We start from the raw sequence: 14,341 nt of genomic DNA, 5'->3' as shown, positions 1-14,341 counted from the left end.
ATTGAGTTGTTGAAAACTCTCAAACTTTCAAGTTTGGTTTTTTATGCTGAACTATGGTGGAGTGATGGTAATTCTTTAATGGTGTAGAAAAAAATCAAAGGAGGGGAGAAAAAGGAGGGGGAGAGAGAGAGGGAAAGAGCAAGAAAGTCTTATCAAAGAGAGGACTAAAAGGAAGAAAATATGAGATGGTATGGAAAGCCTTTCTATATTAGGAAGGATTTCCAAAACTCACAGAAGAAATTAGAAATTATATGTGAAGCACCAAAATAATTCAGAGAAAAAATGCACAAAAAATTAAATCAAAGGATATATAAGTAATATCCCAGGGACAGAGCAGAATCATAAAATTGTAGTGAAGCATTCACTTGGGGTTAGAGTTGACCTTGCCCATCATTCTAAGGAATTTCATCTTGTCTTGTCATCTCTAGCTACTCCACCATGCCCTGGAAATACCTAATTTCCCGCAGGGATAGCCTCACCATGTGCACAGTTCACTGGTAATAAGAGCAGTGCAAACAACTAATATAGAATGCTGTGGAAATCTCGGCTTCCGCGGAGAGCGGAGGTTATCTTAATCTTTCTCTACTTTATCAGAAAGGATGGCTTGTGACTCCAATATTTTCGGTGAGCTGATAGTTTAAATCTCTTTCCTCTCTTTTGAGTGTCATGACCTAGCCTTTTGACATCTGCCCTGGAACTATCTTATGGGTCATGTCAAGAAAACTCAGTTATCAGAGAGCGAATTCATTCGGTCTACTCACTCTGTGTGAGGGAGGAGAAAATTTAAACCAGGTGAGAATTAACTAGCACAGAATACTGATGTGCCTGGTATAATTGCTGGTACATAGGAAAGGTTCAAAAATACTGATATTTCCAGCATGAAAGTGTCTCTGTGCCAACACTCACTCTTCCTTTTATTTGACTTATGACCCTGGAAAAGCCCATTGACTTCTTTGTGCCTCTACTTCCTAATCTATAAAAAATGTTTATAAAAATAAGAATAAATAAAAAGTGCTTGTCACAGGGTTGGTGATAAGACTGAATAGAAGGAACTCGGGTTTTTGTTTGGCATATAGTAAACTCTCAATAATCATCAGTTACTGTAACTCTGTGATCACTGTGTCTTTAGTGGCTGTGTGGGAATGAGGCTCCTTTAGCCTTCTGTGAGAAGAGCAACGTGTTGTTAGGCGTGCGATGGGATGGGCACTGAGAAACCATGAGCCTCAAGAAGAGCTTCAAAGGCTGATTATTCTCTTCACCATGGGCATATGGATGCCACAGTCTTTTGGTCAAGGTATTATTGCCTTATCTCTTGGACTCGGGATGATAGCTAAATCTCTGGGTAGTCTCTAGTGCAAACTTTACAGAAGGACAGCTTTGATTGTTTTGCCTAATTGCTGTCTCTGCTCTTCAGCACTGCCTGGGATCAGGTGACACGCGTTATGGAGACTCATAGATCTCAGAGACCTAAGGGAGCGTGTGCAGGCTGTCTAGCTGCAATGATGAATGTGTTGTGTCAGATGCTAAGGCACTAATTGAAGTAAGTTTCTACATAAAATTCCATTAAAGTGTTTCTGATGTTCAGATGTAATGAAGCAGTTTTCACTTCTCAGGTGGGAATTATCTTTCAGCTTTCCCCAGTCTAGCTAAACGAATCCATGTTCTTCGATATAACAAGTCAAGTCATGGCAGTGCACATATCTGATAGTTTTCCTACTTACAGAGCCTTCCAATAACCCACAGCAATAAACTAACGATGTAAGAAAGACTCTGTGTTGCCTTGATATGAAGGCTTTTTGCCTTGTCTTATTGTATCTTATTTTTGTCTTGTTTGGTTGTTGTCTCTTGGAGGCCTGCTCTTTTCTGAAGGGAAACAGAAGGGGAATAAATCTGGGATAAAAGGGAGATAGATATAGGGGTGCTGGGAAGAGTAGAGGGAGGGGAAACTAGTTGGGGTGTATTGTATGAGAAAAGACTCTATTTTCAATTTTAAAAGAAGAAAAAAAAAAGAAAGACTCTGTTTAACATTCTGAACATGAAATTTTAATCCAAACACCGCATAAGAAAGTCTAGCTTGCATGCAAGTTATCTCTAGTTAGCTACACAGAGACTGAGAAAGTCAGTCTATCAATTATGACAGTACATTTCAAACAGGTTCAAGTTCAAAGGTGGCAGTGGGTTCAGAGACACCATCTGAAATCCTTGTGCATTTGAGGAGAACAAGTGATGTAATATTAGCTCCAGAGCTTGAATAAGAAGGTTCTGTAGGGCTTTGAACATCCATACTGTCAGAGAATTTTCGTGACTAACACTAAGAGTGTCAAGGCTAGAATTTTGGCTGTAGGACTATTATGCGATTAGATGAGTTCATCATGGCTGCTATTTTATAAGGCCAGAATGCCCAGGCATCAATAATTTTGGACTTTAATGCCTGATTAACTGTTAACAGTGGGTTACTATTTAAAAGAAAGGCGTTTGGGGGGTAGGCTCCTTAGCTCATGCTGGCCTAACAAGTACTAGCGAACCCTTCTTAAGCCACACTCAGCCTCAGTTCCTCGGATCCTCAGGCAGTGGGCTAATTTGATGGTTCATAAGTAAAAGTTTTTTTTTGTTTTTTTTTTTTTTTTTTAACGCATGGAACAAAGCGCTTCATGATAGCAAATGGTTTTGAGGCCAGGCACTGTGATACAGGCCTGTAGTCCTAGCACTCTGGAGGTTGAGGCAGGAGGATTAAAAGCTACAGAGCAGTCTGGGCAAAAGAGTAAGATTTTGTCTCATGAAAGTAAAATCCAGGTTCTGAGGTTTGTTTATTTTCCTAAGGTTTGCACGATTTTAAAATCAAACTTCTGTTCACTGTAAGTCTGATTTATGTCATGAAGCTTGTGATAATAACTAGAAAAGGCTTGTTACTTTTCAAGACAAGCCAAACAGAAATTCCTGGCATGAATCTGAAATTTAATGTTTAAGAGATGACCTTGAGCCTTTTTTCCCAGGACTCGGGAGGCAGAGGCAGGTGGATCTTTGAGTTTGAGGCCACCCCGGTGTACAAAGTGAGTTGCAGGTCAGCCAGGGCTACAGAGAAAAGCTCTGTCTTGAAAAATAACAATAGCCCCCAAATAAACAAACAAAAAAGAGGTAAACTTGAACAGTGTGTTGAAAGTCTCGTATCTGATAAACCCTGTAAGGGCACATGAGAGATTGTTGGGCACTCTGCCATCTGCCCAAGGAAGTGCACATAAGAAGAGATGGCCGTCATTCCTCTTCTATCTGTTTGAAGTTTGGGCTGTGGAGGTCAGCTGAAGAACGACTCCCTGCTGGCTGATTGGCAATGCTACTAGAAGTATTTTGAGGGTGAACAGAGGAAAAAGAGCAGCCTGGCTAGGAGCTGTGTATTTTTCATGAGGGCAGATGGGGCAATTAAGGAAAGAGCAGGAATAAGATTGTCAGAGGATACAGAGCGAGCCTGGGGAGAATGTTGCTTTCACCTGTCAAGGCACTGGTAGATCTGGATTAGAGATTCAGGTCCCTGGATAAAAGGACTAAGTGGTTGGACCAGAGCTCTTCATTGGATCCACGATGTTTACTGGAAGTAGCACAGTTAATTCAATAAAAATATAAGGAATTAGCACTTCTAATATTTGCATAAAATCAGAATTTTATGACAGACTAGAGCAGGCCGTATAAGAAAGAAATACACAGACTAGGCTTAAGGATCTACGCTCCTTGCCTCAAATGAGGTGTCCATTCAGGGTAGGTTCTCAGCCACCTGCTTGTCCCACATACTCTGGAGTTTTTGAGGCAAAACAGATTTCCCACAGAGTACATATTTATTCATTTTATCTGGACTTTGGCAGAAAAGTGCTAGAAGACATTCCTCATTTGGGACCTGCCCTCCTGCTCTCCTGCCCTCCCCCTACACCTCCCAAGCACTGTCTCCATCAGGATCTTCCTCTAGCCATCCATAGATTTGGCATCAGTGTGCCTAGGAAAAGGTGCTTAACAAAAGCCGTCTAGAGTTGTACACTCTGTTCAAGAGATCTGAAGGCTCTATGGAAAGAATCCTACAGAGAACACCCATGAAAACGCCTGTGCATTTACCCCCAGGGGGCCTTTTAACTGAGGTTTGCCGGTTGAGCTGAATTGAAGACATCATTCAGCTCAAGTCTGCAGGGAAAACCTGAGGTAGATTAAGCAATGATTGATAAATTAAGTGGGTAATTATTTCTATTTTTTAAAATCTTCACTTTAATTGCATCTTCCTTTAAATAGGGTAGGAGTCTTATGCTAAGTTCAGATAAGACTTTTGATGTTTGGCAAACTAATAAAACAATCTGCATGGTATAAGAGAGAGTGACTCCCATGCTGGCGCTCATCTACAGGTGAAGGGAGCCTGGTCTACAAACTCACCTATGTTAGAAGAGATAAGAATGGCTCTGAGTTCACTGTGGTGACTGCCACTTGGGTGTGTATTTTACGGAGCACAGTTTCTAATCCCTAATTTTTCTTCTATGTCCTTAGAAGAAAAGTGGTCGCATAGAAGTTGTGATAGCTAATTTTGGTGATCAACTTGACACATCTGGGAAGAAAGAACTCAATTGAGGAATAGCCTTCATCAGATTGGCCTGTGGGGGAACTTTCTTGATTGCTAATTTATATAGGAGGGCCCAGATCATGTGGGCTGTATTATTTATTATTCTGGCACAAGTGGGCCTGGAGTAGATAAGAAAGGTACCTGAACGCATGCCATTAAGCAATGGGCCTCTATGATCTTTGCTTCAGTTGCTTCATCCAGGTTCTTACCTTGAGTTCCTTCCTGCCTGATTTCCCTCAAAGATGGACTGTGATCTGGAAGTATAAGATGAAATAAACCCTTCCCTCCCTGTATTATTTTTGGTCATAGTGTTTATCATAGCAAAAAGAAATAAGATCAGAACAGAAAGATAAAGTGAGACAGATCTTCTAGGAGACAGATGCTTAAGAATGGCTGTCAGAGCTAGAGTATGGAACAATGTGGCTGCTAATTGACAGAGGGTTCCTTTGAAGCAATAAAAATGTCCTGGAACTTGCTAGAATGATGGCTATACAATACTGAGAACGTGCAAAAATTCTACTGAATTCTATAGTTTTAATATAGCAATTTGTATGTTCTGTGATTTTTACCTCAATAATACAATAAAATTGCCATGCAGCTGTTAAGAAACAAAAAGTGAGACAGGTCTACCTTTTATGGCTATATGGCTTTGAGCACCAGTATTAGGGCCAAGTCCAATTCAAACGGAAGTGGAGGCTGACCTGTCATATAGCCTCTGATTACTTTGCTGCACTGTGATTGCTATAAAAAACAATTTCATTGGGATATAATTGATAAAGGCTGTAAAAGGATAGGTGTCTCATGAGACTTGTAAACTCAATTATCGCTTGTCCTCATTCTAGAAGCTCGGCAATCATCAGATTGTCTACTGACAAGTACTGCTTTGCTCTTTCATTTTGAACATGGATGACTTTTTGTTCTGTTTTCTTGATTCATTGCAATTTCTGGTAAGCCCAGTTTGATGTGAAATGGAAATGTTAAGAGTCTTTGTCTTGTTTCTGATCTACACGATTAAATTTAGTGATGGTTTTCTCTTTGTTCTGGGTGCCATTTATCAAGTTGAGGAAATTTCTTTTTTTTCTTTTCTTTTTTACTTTTAAGGGTTTATTTTATTTATTTATTTAATTTATTTGAAAAACAATCTTTTTATTTTACATACCAATCCAAGTTTCCTCTCCCTGTCCTCCTCCCGCTCCCCCATTTTCCACTACCCCACCCACACCCCTTTCTCAGAGAGGGTGAAGCCTCTCATGGGGAGTCAACAAAGTCTGTCACATCACTTGAGGCAGGTCTCCTCCCGCATCTAGGTTGAGCAAGTTATCCCTCCATAGGGAATGGGCTCCAACAAGCCAGTTCAGGCATTAGAGATAAATACTGGTTCCATGGCCAGTGGCCCCACAAATTGCCACACAACTGTCACCCACATTCAGAAGCCCTAGTTCAGTCCTATGCAGATTCCCCTGCTCTCAATCCAGAGTCAGTATGTTCTCACTAGCTCAAGTCAGCTGTTTCTGTGGGTATCACCATCATGGTCTTGGTCCCTTCGCTCGTATTATTGCTCCCCGCTCCCTATGACTGGAATCCAGGAGCTCAGCCCAATTCTTGGCTATGGGTCATTGCCTCTGCTCCCATCAGTTACTGAATGTAGTTTCCATGATGACAATTAGGGTAGTCATTAATCTGATTATAGAGGAAGGCCCATTCAGATACCCTGTCCACTATTGTTCAGATTCTTAGCTGGGGTCTTCTTGTGGATTCCTGGGAATTTCCCTAGTGCCAGGTTTCTCCCTAACGCCATAATGGCCCCCTCTAACAATAGTTCCCTCTTTCCTTGCTCTCCTTCTCTGTCCTTCTCCCAACTTGACCTTCCCATTCCCTCATGTTCTCCTCCCCCTTCTCCTTTCCCCTCCTTTTCTCCTCTCTTCTCCCCTCCAACATTCCCACTTTACTAAGGAGTTCTTCTCTATTTCCCCTGCCCAGGGGATCCATGTATGTCTTTCTTAGGGTCCTCCTTGTTTCCTGGATTCTCTGGGGTTGTAGACTGTAGGCTGGTTATCCTTTGCTTTACGTCTAATATGCACTCATGAGTGAGTATATACTATATTTGTCTTTCTGGGTCTGGATTACCTCACTCAGGGTGATTTTTTTAAGTTCCATCCATTTGCCTACAAATTTCAAGAAGTCATTTTTTTTAACCTCTGAGTAGTACTCCATTGTTTAAATTACCACATTTTCTTTATCCATTCTTCAGTTGAGGGGCATCTAGATTGTTTCCAGATTATGACTATTACAAATATGGCTGCTATGAACATAGTTGAGCAAGTGTTCTTATGGTATGAGTGTGCATCCTTTGGGTATATGCCCAAGTGGTATTTCTGGGTCTTGAGGTAGATTGATTCCCAATTTTCTGAAAAACCACCATACCAATTTCCAAAGTGGTCGTATAAGTTTACACTCCCACCAGCAATGGAGGAGTGTTCCCCTTATTCCACATCCTCTCCAGCATAAGTATCATTAGTGATTTTGATCTTAGTCATTCTGACAGTCATAAGCTGGTATCTCAGAGTTGTTTTGATTTGTATTTCCCTGATGGCTAAGGATGTTGAAAAATTCCTTAAGTGCCTTTTGGCCATTTGAGATTCCTCTGTTGAGAATTCTGTTTAGATATGTACCCCATCTTTTAATCAAATTATTTGTTATTTTGATGTCTAGTTTCTTGAGTTCTTTGTATATTTTAGAGATCAGCCCTCTGTCAGATGTGGGGTTGGTGAAGATCTTTTCCCATTCTGTAGGCTACTGTTTTGTCTTGTTGATTGTATCCTTTGCCTTACAGAAGCTTCTCAGTTTCAGGAGGTCCCATTTATTAATTGTCAATCTCAGTGTCTGTGTTACTCTTCTTATATTCAGGAAGTGGTCTCCTATGCCAATGTATTCAAGGGTACTTTCTTTTCTATGAGGTTTAGTGTGGCTGGACTTATTTTGAGGTTTTTGATCCATTTGGATTTGAGTTTTGTGCATAAGGATAGATATGGATCTATTTGCATTCTTCTACATGTTATGACAGCACCATTTGTTGAAGATGCTTTCTTTATCTTATTTGTACTATTTTGACTTCTTTGTCAAAAATCGGGTGTTCATAGGTGTGTGGATTAATATGAGGGTCTTTGATTTGATTCCATTGGTCCACCTCTCTGTTTTGGGGCCAATACCAAGCTGTTTTCATTACTCTAATTCTATAGTAGAACTTGAAGTCAGGGTTGGTGGTGCCTCCAGACGTTCCTTTATTGGACAGGATTGTTTTGCCTATCCTGGGTTTTTTGTTTTTCAATATAAAGTTGAATATTTTTCTTTCAAGATCTGTGAATAATTATTTTGGGATTTTAGTGGGGATTGCATTGAATCTGTAGATTGTTTTTGGTAAGATTACCATGTTGCTATGTTGATCCTACCTATCCAAGAGCATGGGAGATCTATTTTCTGATATCTTCTTAAATTTCTTTCTTCAAACACGTAAAATTCTTGTCATACAGGACTTTCACTTGTTCAGTTAGAGTTGCCCCAAGATACTTTATATTCTTTGTGGCTCTTGTGAAGGTTGATGTTTCTCTGATTTCTTTCTCAGCCCATTCATCATCTGTATATTGGAGGAGCACTGATTTTTCTGAGTTAATCTTGTATCCTGCCACATTGCTGAAGGTGTTTATTAGCTGTAGGAGTTTCCTCATAGAATTTTTTTCAGGTCATTTATGTATATCATATCATCTGCAAATAGTGGAAGTTTGACTTCTTCCTTTCCAATTTGTATCCCCTGATCTCTTTTTGTTGTCTTATTGCTCTAGCTAGAACTTCAAGTACTTTATTGAATACACATGAAGAGTGTAGAGAGCCTAGTCTTGTTCCTGATTTTAGTGGGATTGTTTTGAGTTCCTCTCCATTTAGTTTGATGTTGGTTGTTGGGTTGCTGTCTATTGCCTTTATTATGTATTATGTATTAGGTATGTTCCTTGTATCCCTGATCTCTCCAAGACCTTTATCATAAAGGGGTATTGACTTTTGTTAAAGGCTTTTTCATCATCTAATGAGATGATCATGTGGTTTTTAATCTTTCAGTTTGATTCTATGGTTGATTATGTTGACAGATTTTCACATGTTGAACCATCCCTGCATCTCTGGAATGAAACCTACTTAGTCATAGTGGATGACTCTTTGGATGTGTTCTTAGATTGGTCTATAATTCTCTTTCTTATTGCATCTTTGTGTGGTTTGGGTATCAGGGTAACTATGGACTCATAAAAAGAATTTGACAGTGTCCCTTCAGTTTCTATTCTGTGGAACAATTTGAGGAATATTGGTAGTAGCTCTTCTTTGAAATACTGCTGTAATTCTGCACTGAAACTGTCAGGTCCTGGGTGTTTTTTTTTTTTTTGGGGGGGGGGAGACTTTTGATGACTGCTTCTATTTCCTTAGGGGTTATAGGAAATTGCTTATCTGGTCTTGATTTAATTTTGGCATATGGTACCTATGCAGAAAATTGTTTATTTCTATGAAGTTTTCCAATGTTGTGGAGTATAGGTTTTTGAAGTATGATATAATGATTCTCTTGATTTCCTCAGTGTCTGTTGCTATGTCCCCCTTTTCTTTACTGATTTTGTTAACTTAGATATTCTCTCTTTGCCTTTTGGTTAGTTTGGATAAAGGTTTGTGTATCTTGTTGATTTCTCAAGGAACCGACTTTTTGTTTCATTGACTCTTTGTATTGTTTTTTCTATCTTATTGATTTCAGCCCTCCATTTGATTATTTCCTGGCATCTACTCCTCCTGGGTGAGTTTTTGATCTAAAGCTTTCAGATGTACTGTTAAGTCACTTGTGTGAGATTTCTCCAGGTTCTTTATGTAGGCACTTAGTGCTATGAATTTTCCTCTTAGCATTGCTTTCAAAGTGTCCCATAAGTTTGGGTATGTTGTGCATTCATTTTTTTTTAAATTCTAGGAAGTCTTTAATTTCTTACTTCATTTATTCTTTGACCCAGGGGTGATTCAGTTGAGCATTGTTCAGTTTCCATGAGTTCATAGTCTTTCTGCAATTAGTGTTGATGAATTCTAGCTTCAAGCCATGGTGATCCAATAAGATACAGGGGATTATTCCAAATTTTTTGTATCTGTTGATGTTTGCCTTGTTACCGAGTATGTGGCCGATTTTATAGAAGGTTCCATGGGGTCCTGAGAAGAAGGCATATTCTTTTGTTTTTTAATGTAATGTCCTATAGATGTCTGTTTAGTCCATTTGAATCTTAACATCTGTTTTCCTTTATTTCTCTCTTAAGTTTCTATCTGGCAATCCTGTCCAATGGTGAGAGTGGGGTATTGAAGTCTCCCACTATTAGTGTGTGGGATCTGATATTTGAATTAAACTTTAGTAATGTTTCTTTTACAAATATGCGTACCCTTGTATTTAGGGCATAAATGTTCAGAATTGAGACTTCATCTTGACAGATTGTTTTTTTCTGTAATGAATATGAAATGTCTTTTTCTCTTTTGATTAATTTTAATTTGAAGTCTATTTTGTTATTTAGGATAGTTACACCAGCTTGTTTCTTAGGTTCATTTGATTGGAAAATCTTTCTCCAACCCTTTACTCTGAGGTAATGTCTGTCTTTGAAAGTTGAGATGTGCTTCTTGTATGTAGCAGAAGGATTGATGCTGTTTTCATATTCATTTTGTTAGCCTATGTCTTTTTATAGGTGTATTGAGACCATTGATATTAAAATATATTAATGACCAGTGATTGTTAGATCCTGTTTTTTTTTTGTTTTTTTTTTGTTTTGTTTTGTTGGTGATAGTGGTATTGTGTATGTATATTTCCGTTTTTTGGATTTTGCTGGTGTGGGATTATCTATTGCCTGCATTTTTGTAGGTCTAGCTAGCTTTTTTGTATTGAAGTTTTGCTTCTAGTACTACTATCTGTGTGGCTGGATTTATGGATAGGTACTGTTTAAATATGGTTTTGTCATGGAACATCTTATTTTCTCCATTTACAGTGATTAAAAGCTTTGCTGGTCCTAGTAGTCTGGACTGGCATCTGTGGTCTCTTACTATCTGCAGAACATCTATCCAGGACCTTCTGGTTCTTAGAGTTTCCATGGAGGAATCGGATGTAATTCTGATAGGTCTGCCTTTATATGTTACTTGACCTTTTTTTCTTTGCAGCTCTTAGTATTCTTGCTTTATTCTGTATGTTTAGTGTTTTGATTATAATGTGGAATGGGAACTTATCTTTTTGGTCCAGCCTATTTGGTGTTTTGTAAACTTTTGAATCTTCATAGGTATGTTCTTCTTTAGGTTGGAAAAATTTTCCTCTATGATTTGTTAAATATATTTTCGTTGTCTTTCAACTAGACTTCTCCTTCTTCAATCCTTTTTCTAAAGTTTGTTCTTTTCATGGTCTCCCAGATTTCCTGGATATTTTATATTAGGATTTTTTTGAATTTATCATTTTCTTTGACTGATGAATCTATTTCCTCTATTGTTTCTTCAATGTCTGAGATTCTCTCTTCTATCTCTTGTATTCTATTGGTTATCCTTGCACCTGTAGTTCCTGATCATTTACCCAGATTTTCCATGTCCAGAATTCCCTTGGTTTGTGTTTACTTTATTGCCTTTATTTCAGATTTCACCTGTTTGATATTTTATGTTTTCTTTTCTTTGCTTTCTTTATGGGATTTGTTGGTCTCGTCTAATTTTTTTTGTTTGTCTTTCCTATAACACCTGATTAGTCTAATAAAGAGTTGAATGGGCAATAGCTAGGCAGGAGAAAGGATAGGTGGGGCTGGCATGCAGAGAGAATAAGTAGAAGAAGAATGAGAAGAGTCAGGAAAAAAAAAGGAGAAGGAGAGGAGGATGGCAGGGGCCAGTCAACCAGGCATACAATCAGCCACAGAGTAATAAGGAAAAACAGTATATAGAATAGAGAAAGGTAAAATCCCAGAAGCAAAGGGTAGATGGGATAATTTAAGTTAAGAAAAGCTGGCTAGAAATAAGCTGAGCTAAGGCTGGGTATTCATTAGTAATAGCAAGTCTCTTTGTATTTGCGAACTGGATAGCGGGCCCCCAAAGAGTATAAAGCCAACTACAGTCTGATGGGCCTTAAGAGTTCAGTAAAATGCTAAGAATTCATGGGGATATTGATCTATGGATTTGCTTTCTTGTGATGCCAGACTGGATTAGTTCCAAAGTAACACTGAACTCAGAATGAGACAGGAAGTGTTTGCTACTCTTCGGTTTTCTTGAAACGCTTTTACAGTTCATGCTATTTTTTCCCCTTAAATGTTTAACAGAAGTTTCCAATGGAATCAGCAAGGTCTATGAGAGTTTGGGGGAAGGTTTGAACTTGCACATTTAGCTCTTTAATGGATAGTGAAATATTCTACTAGTTTTACTTAAGCAGGCTTTGATAGTTGCATCATTAGAGAAATTTTATTTATTCTATATTATTGAATTAATTATTAAATCTGCCTTATTTTCTTTTTAATGTTCATTGAGCTTTTTGATGAATAGACTTTTAATTTCATTGATTATCTATATTGTCTTTCTGTTTTTTGTTTCACTGACTTCCACTCTAACATCTATCATTTTATTTCTTCTGCTGGTTTGAGGAATTTTATTTGCTCTTTTTTTTTATGGTATAAGCTGAAATCATTGATTTGAGAGCTTTATTATCTAAGGTGGGTGTTTAATGCTACAAATTTCCTTCTTACTATGGTATGGTACACACCCCACAAATTACGGCATTTTAATTTTTCATGATGTATCTTACATTTATATTGCATTGTCAATTCTATACAACATTTTATGTTGTAATATATGTTTATATTTTTGCTTTGATTTTTTCTTTGATTGCTGTGCAGATGGGGATTTCCCCAGATCTTTTTGTGACCCATTTTGTTTGACATAATTACTTTAAACTCTATTAAAATATGGCCCATGATGTGGTACATCTTGGTTCGCACTTTGTGTGAACTTGAAGAGTGTATTCTACACTGTTATGTATGATGTTCTCTACATGTCACTTTGGTCAAATGGCCATGTCTTCTTTATCATTACTGTTTTGTGTCTGGCTGTTGCCAAGTACCTAGAGTTGTATTGAATCTCTAGGCATAATTGTGGGTTTTCTTTTTTTTTTAAATTTATTTATTTATTAAGGATTTCTGCCTCCTCCCCGCAACCGCTTCCCATTTCCCTCCCCCTCCCCCGATCAAGTCCCCCCCCCATCTGCTCGAAGAGCAATCAGGGTTCCCTGACCTGTGGGAAGTCCAAGGACCGCCCACCTCTATCCAGGTCTCGTAAGGTGAGCATCCAAACTGCCTAGGTTCCTACAAAGCCAGTACGTGCAGTAGGAAACAGTGTGGTACTGGCATAAAAACAGAGAAGTCGACCAATGGAATCGTATAGAAGACCCGGATTTTAACCCACAAACCTATGAACACCTCATTTTTGATAAAGGAACTGAAAGTATACAATGGAAGAAAGAAAGCATCTTCAACAAATGGTGCTGGCACAACTGGATGTCAACCTGTAGAAGAATGAAAATAGACCCACATCTTTCACCGTGCACAAAACTCAAGTCCAAATGGATTAAAGACCTCAATATCAGCCCGAACACACTGAAAAGGATAGAAGAGAAAGTGGGAAATACCCTACAACAGATGGGCACAGGAGATCGCTTCCTATGTATAACCCCAGAAGCACAGACATTAAGAGCAACATTGAATAAATGGGACCTACTAAAACTGAGAAGCTTCTGCAAAGCAAAGGACACTGTCACTAAGACACAAAGGCAACCTACTGACTGGGAGAAGATCTTCACCAACCCCTCAACAGACAAAGGTCTGATCTCCAAAATATATAGAGAACTCAAGAAACTAGACTTTAAAATGCTAATTAACCCAATTAAAAAATGGGGCACTGATCTGAACAGAGAATTCTCAACAGAAGAAGTTCAAATGGCCAAAAGACACTTAAGGTCATGCTCAACTTCCTTAGCAATCAGGGAAATGCAAATCAAAACAACTTTGAGATATCATCTTACACCTGTGAGAATGGCTAAAGTCAAAAACACCAACGATAACCTTTGCTGGAGAGGTTGTGGAGGAAGGGGTACCCTCATCCATTGCTGGTGGGAATGCAATCTTGTGCAACCACTATGGAAGTCAATGTTTCGGTTTCTTAGGAAATTCGGGATCAACCTACCCCTGGACCCAGCAATACCACTCTTGGGAATATACCCAAGAGATGCCCTATCATATGACAAAAGCATTTGTTCAACTATGTTCATAGCAGTATTATTTGTAATAGCCAGAACCTGGAAACAACCTAGATGCCCTTCAATGGAAGAATGGATGAAGAAAGTATGGAATATATACACGCTAGAGTACTACGCTGCGGTAAAAAACAATGACTTCTCGAATTTTGCATGCAAATGGATGGAAATAGAAAACACTATCCTGAGTGAGGTATCCCAGACCCAAAAAGATGAACATGGGATGTACTCACTCATAATTGGTTTCTAACCATAAATAAGGGTCATGGAGTCTACAATAGGTGAATCTAAAGAAGCTAAGTAAGAAGGGGAACCCAAGGAAAAACATATAGTTATCCTCTTGGCTAAGGGAAGTAGACAAAATTGCCGGGGAGAAAATTGGGATCTTGGGGTGGGGTGGGTTGGGGGTAAGGGGAGATGGGGAGAGAAAAGTT

Source organism: Microtus oregoni, unplaced genomic scaffold (genome assembly GCF_018167655.1).
Source record: "Microtus oregoni isolate MIOR12 unplaced genomic scaffold, Mior012 000008F_ref0000371, whole genome shotgun sequence".
Taxonomy (NCBI): Eukaryota; Metazoa; Chordata; class Mammalia; order Rodentia; family Cricetidae; genus Microtus; species Microtus oregoni.
This window is presented reverse-complemented; position numbering follows the sequence as displayed.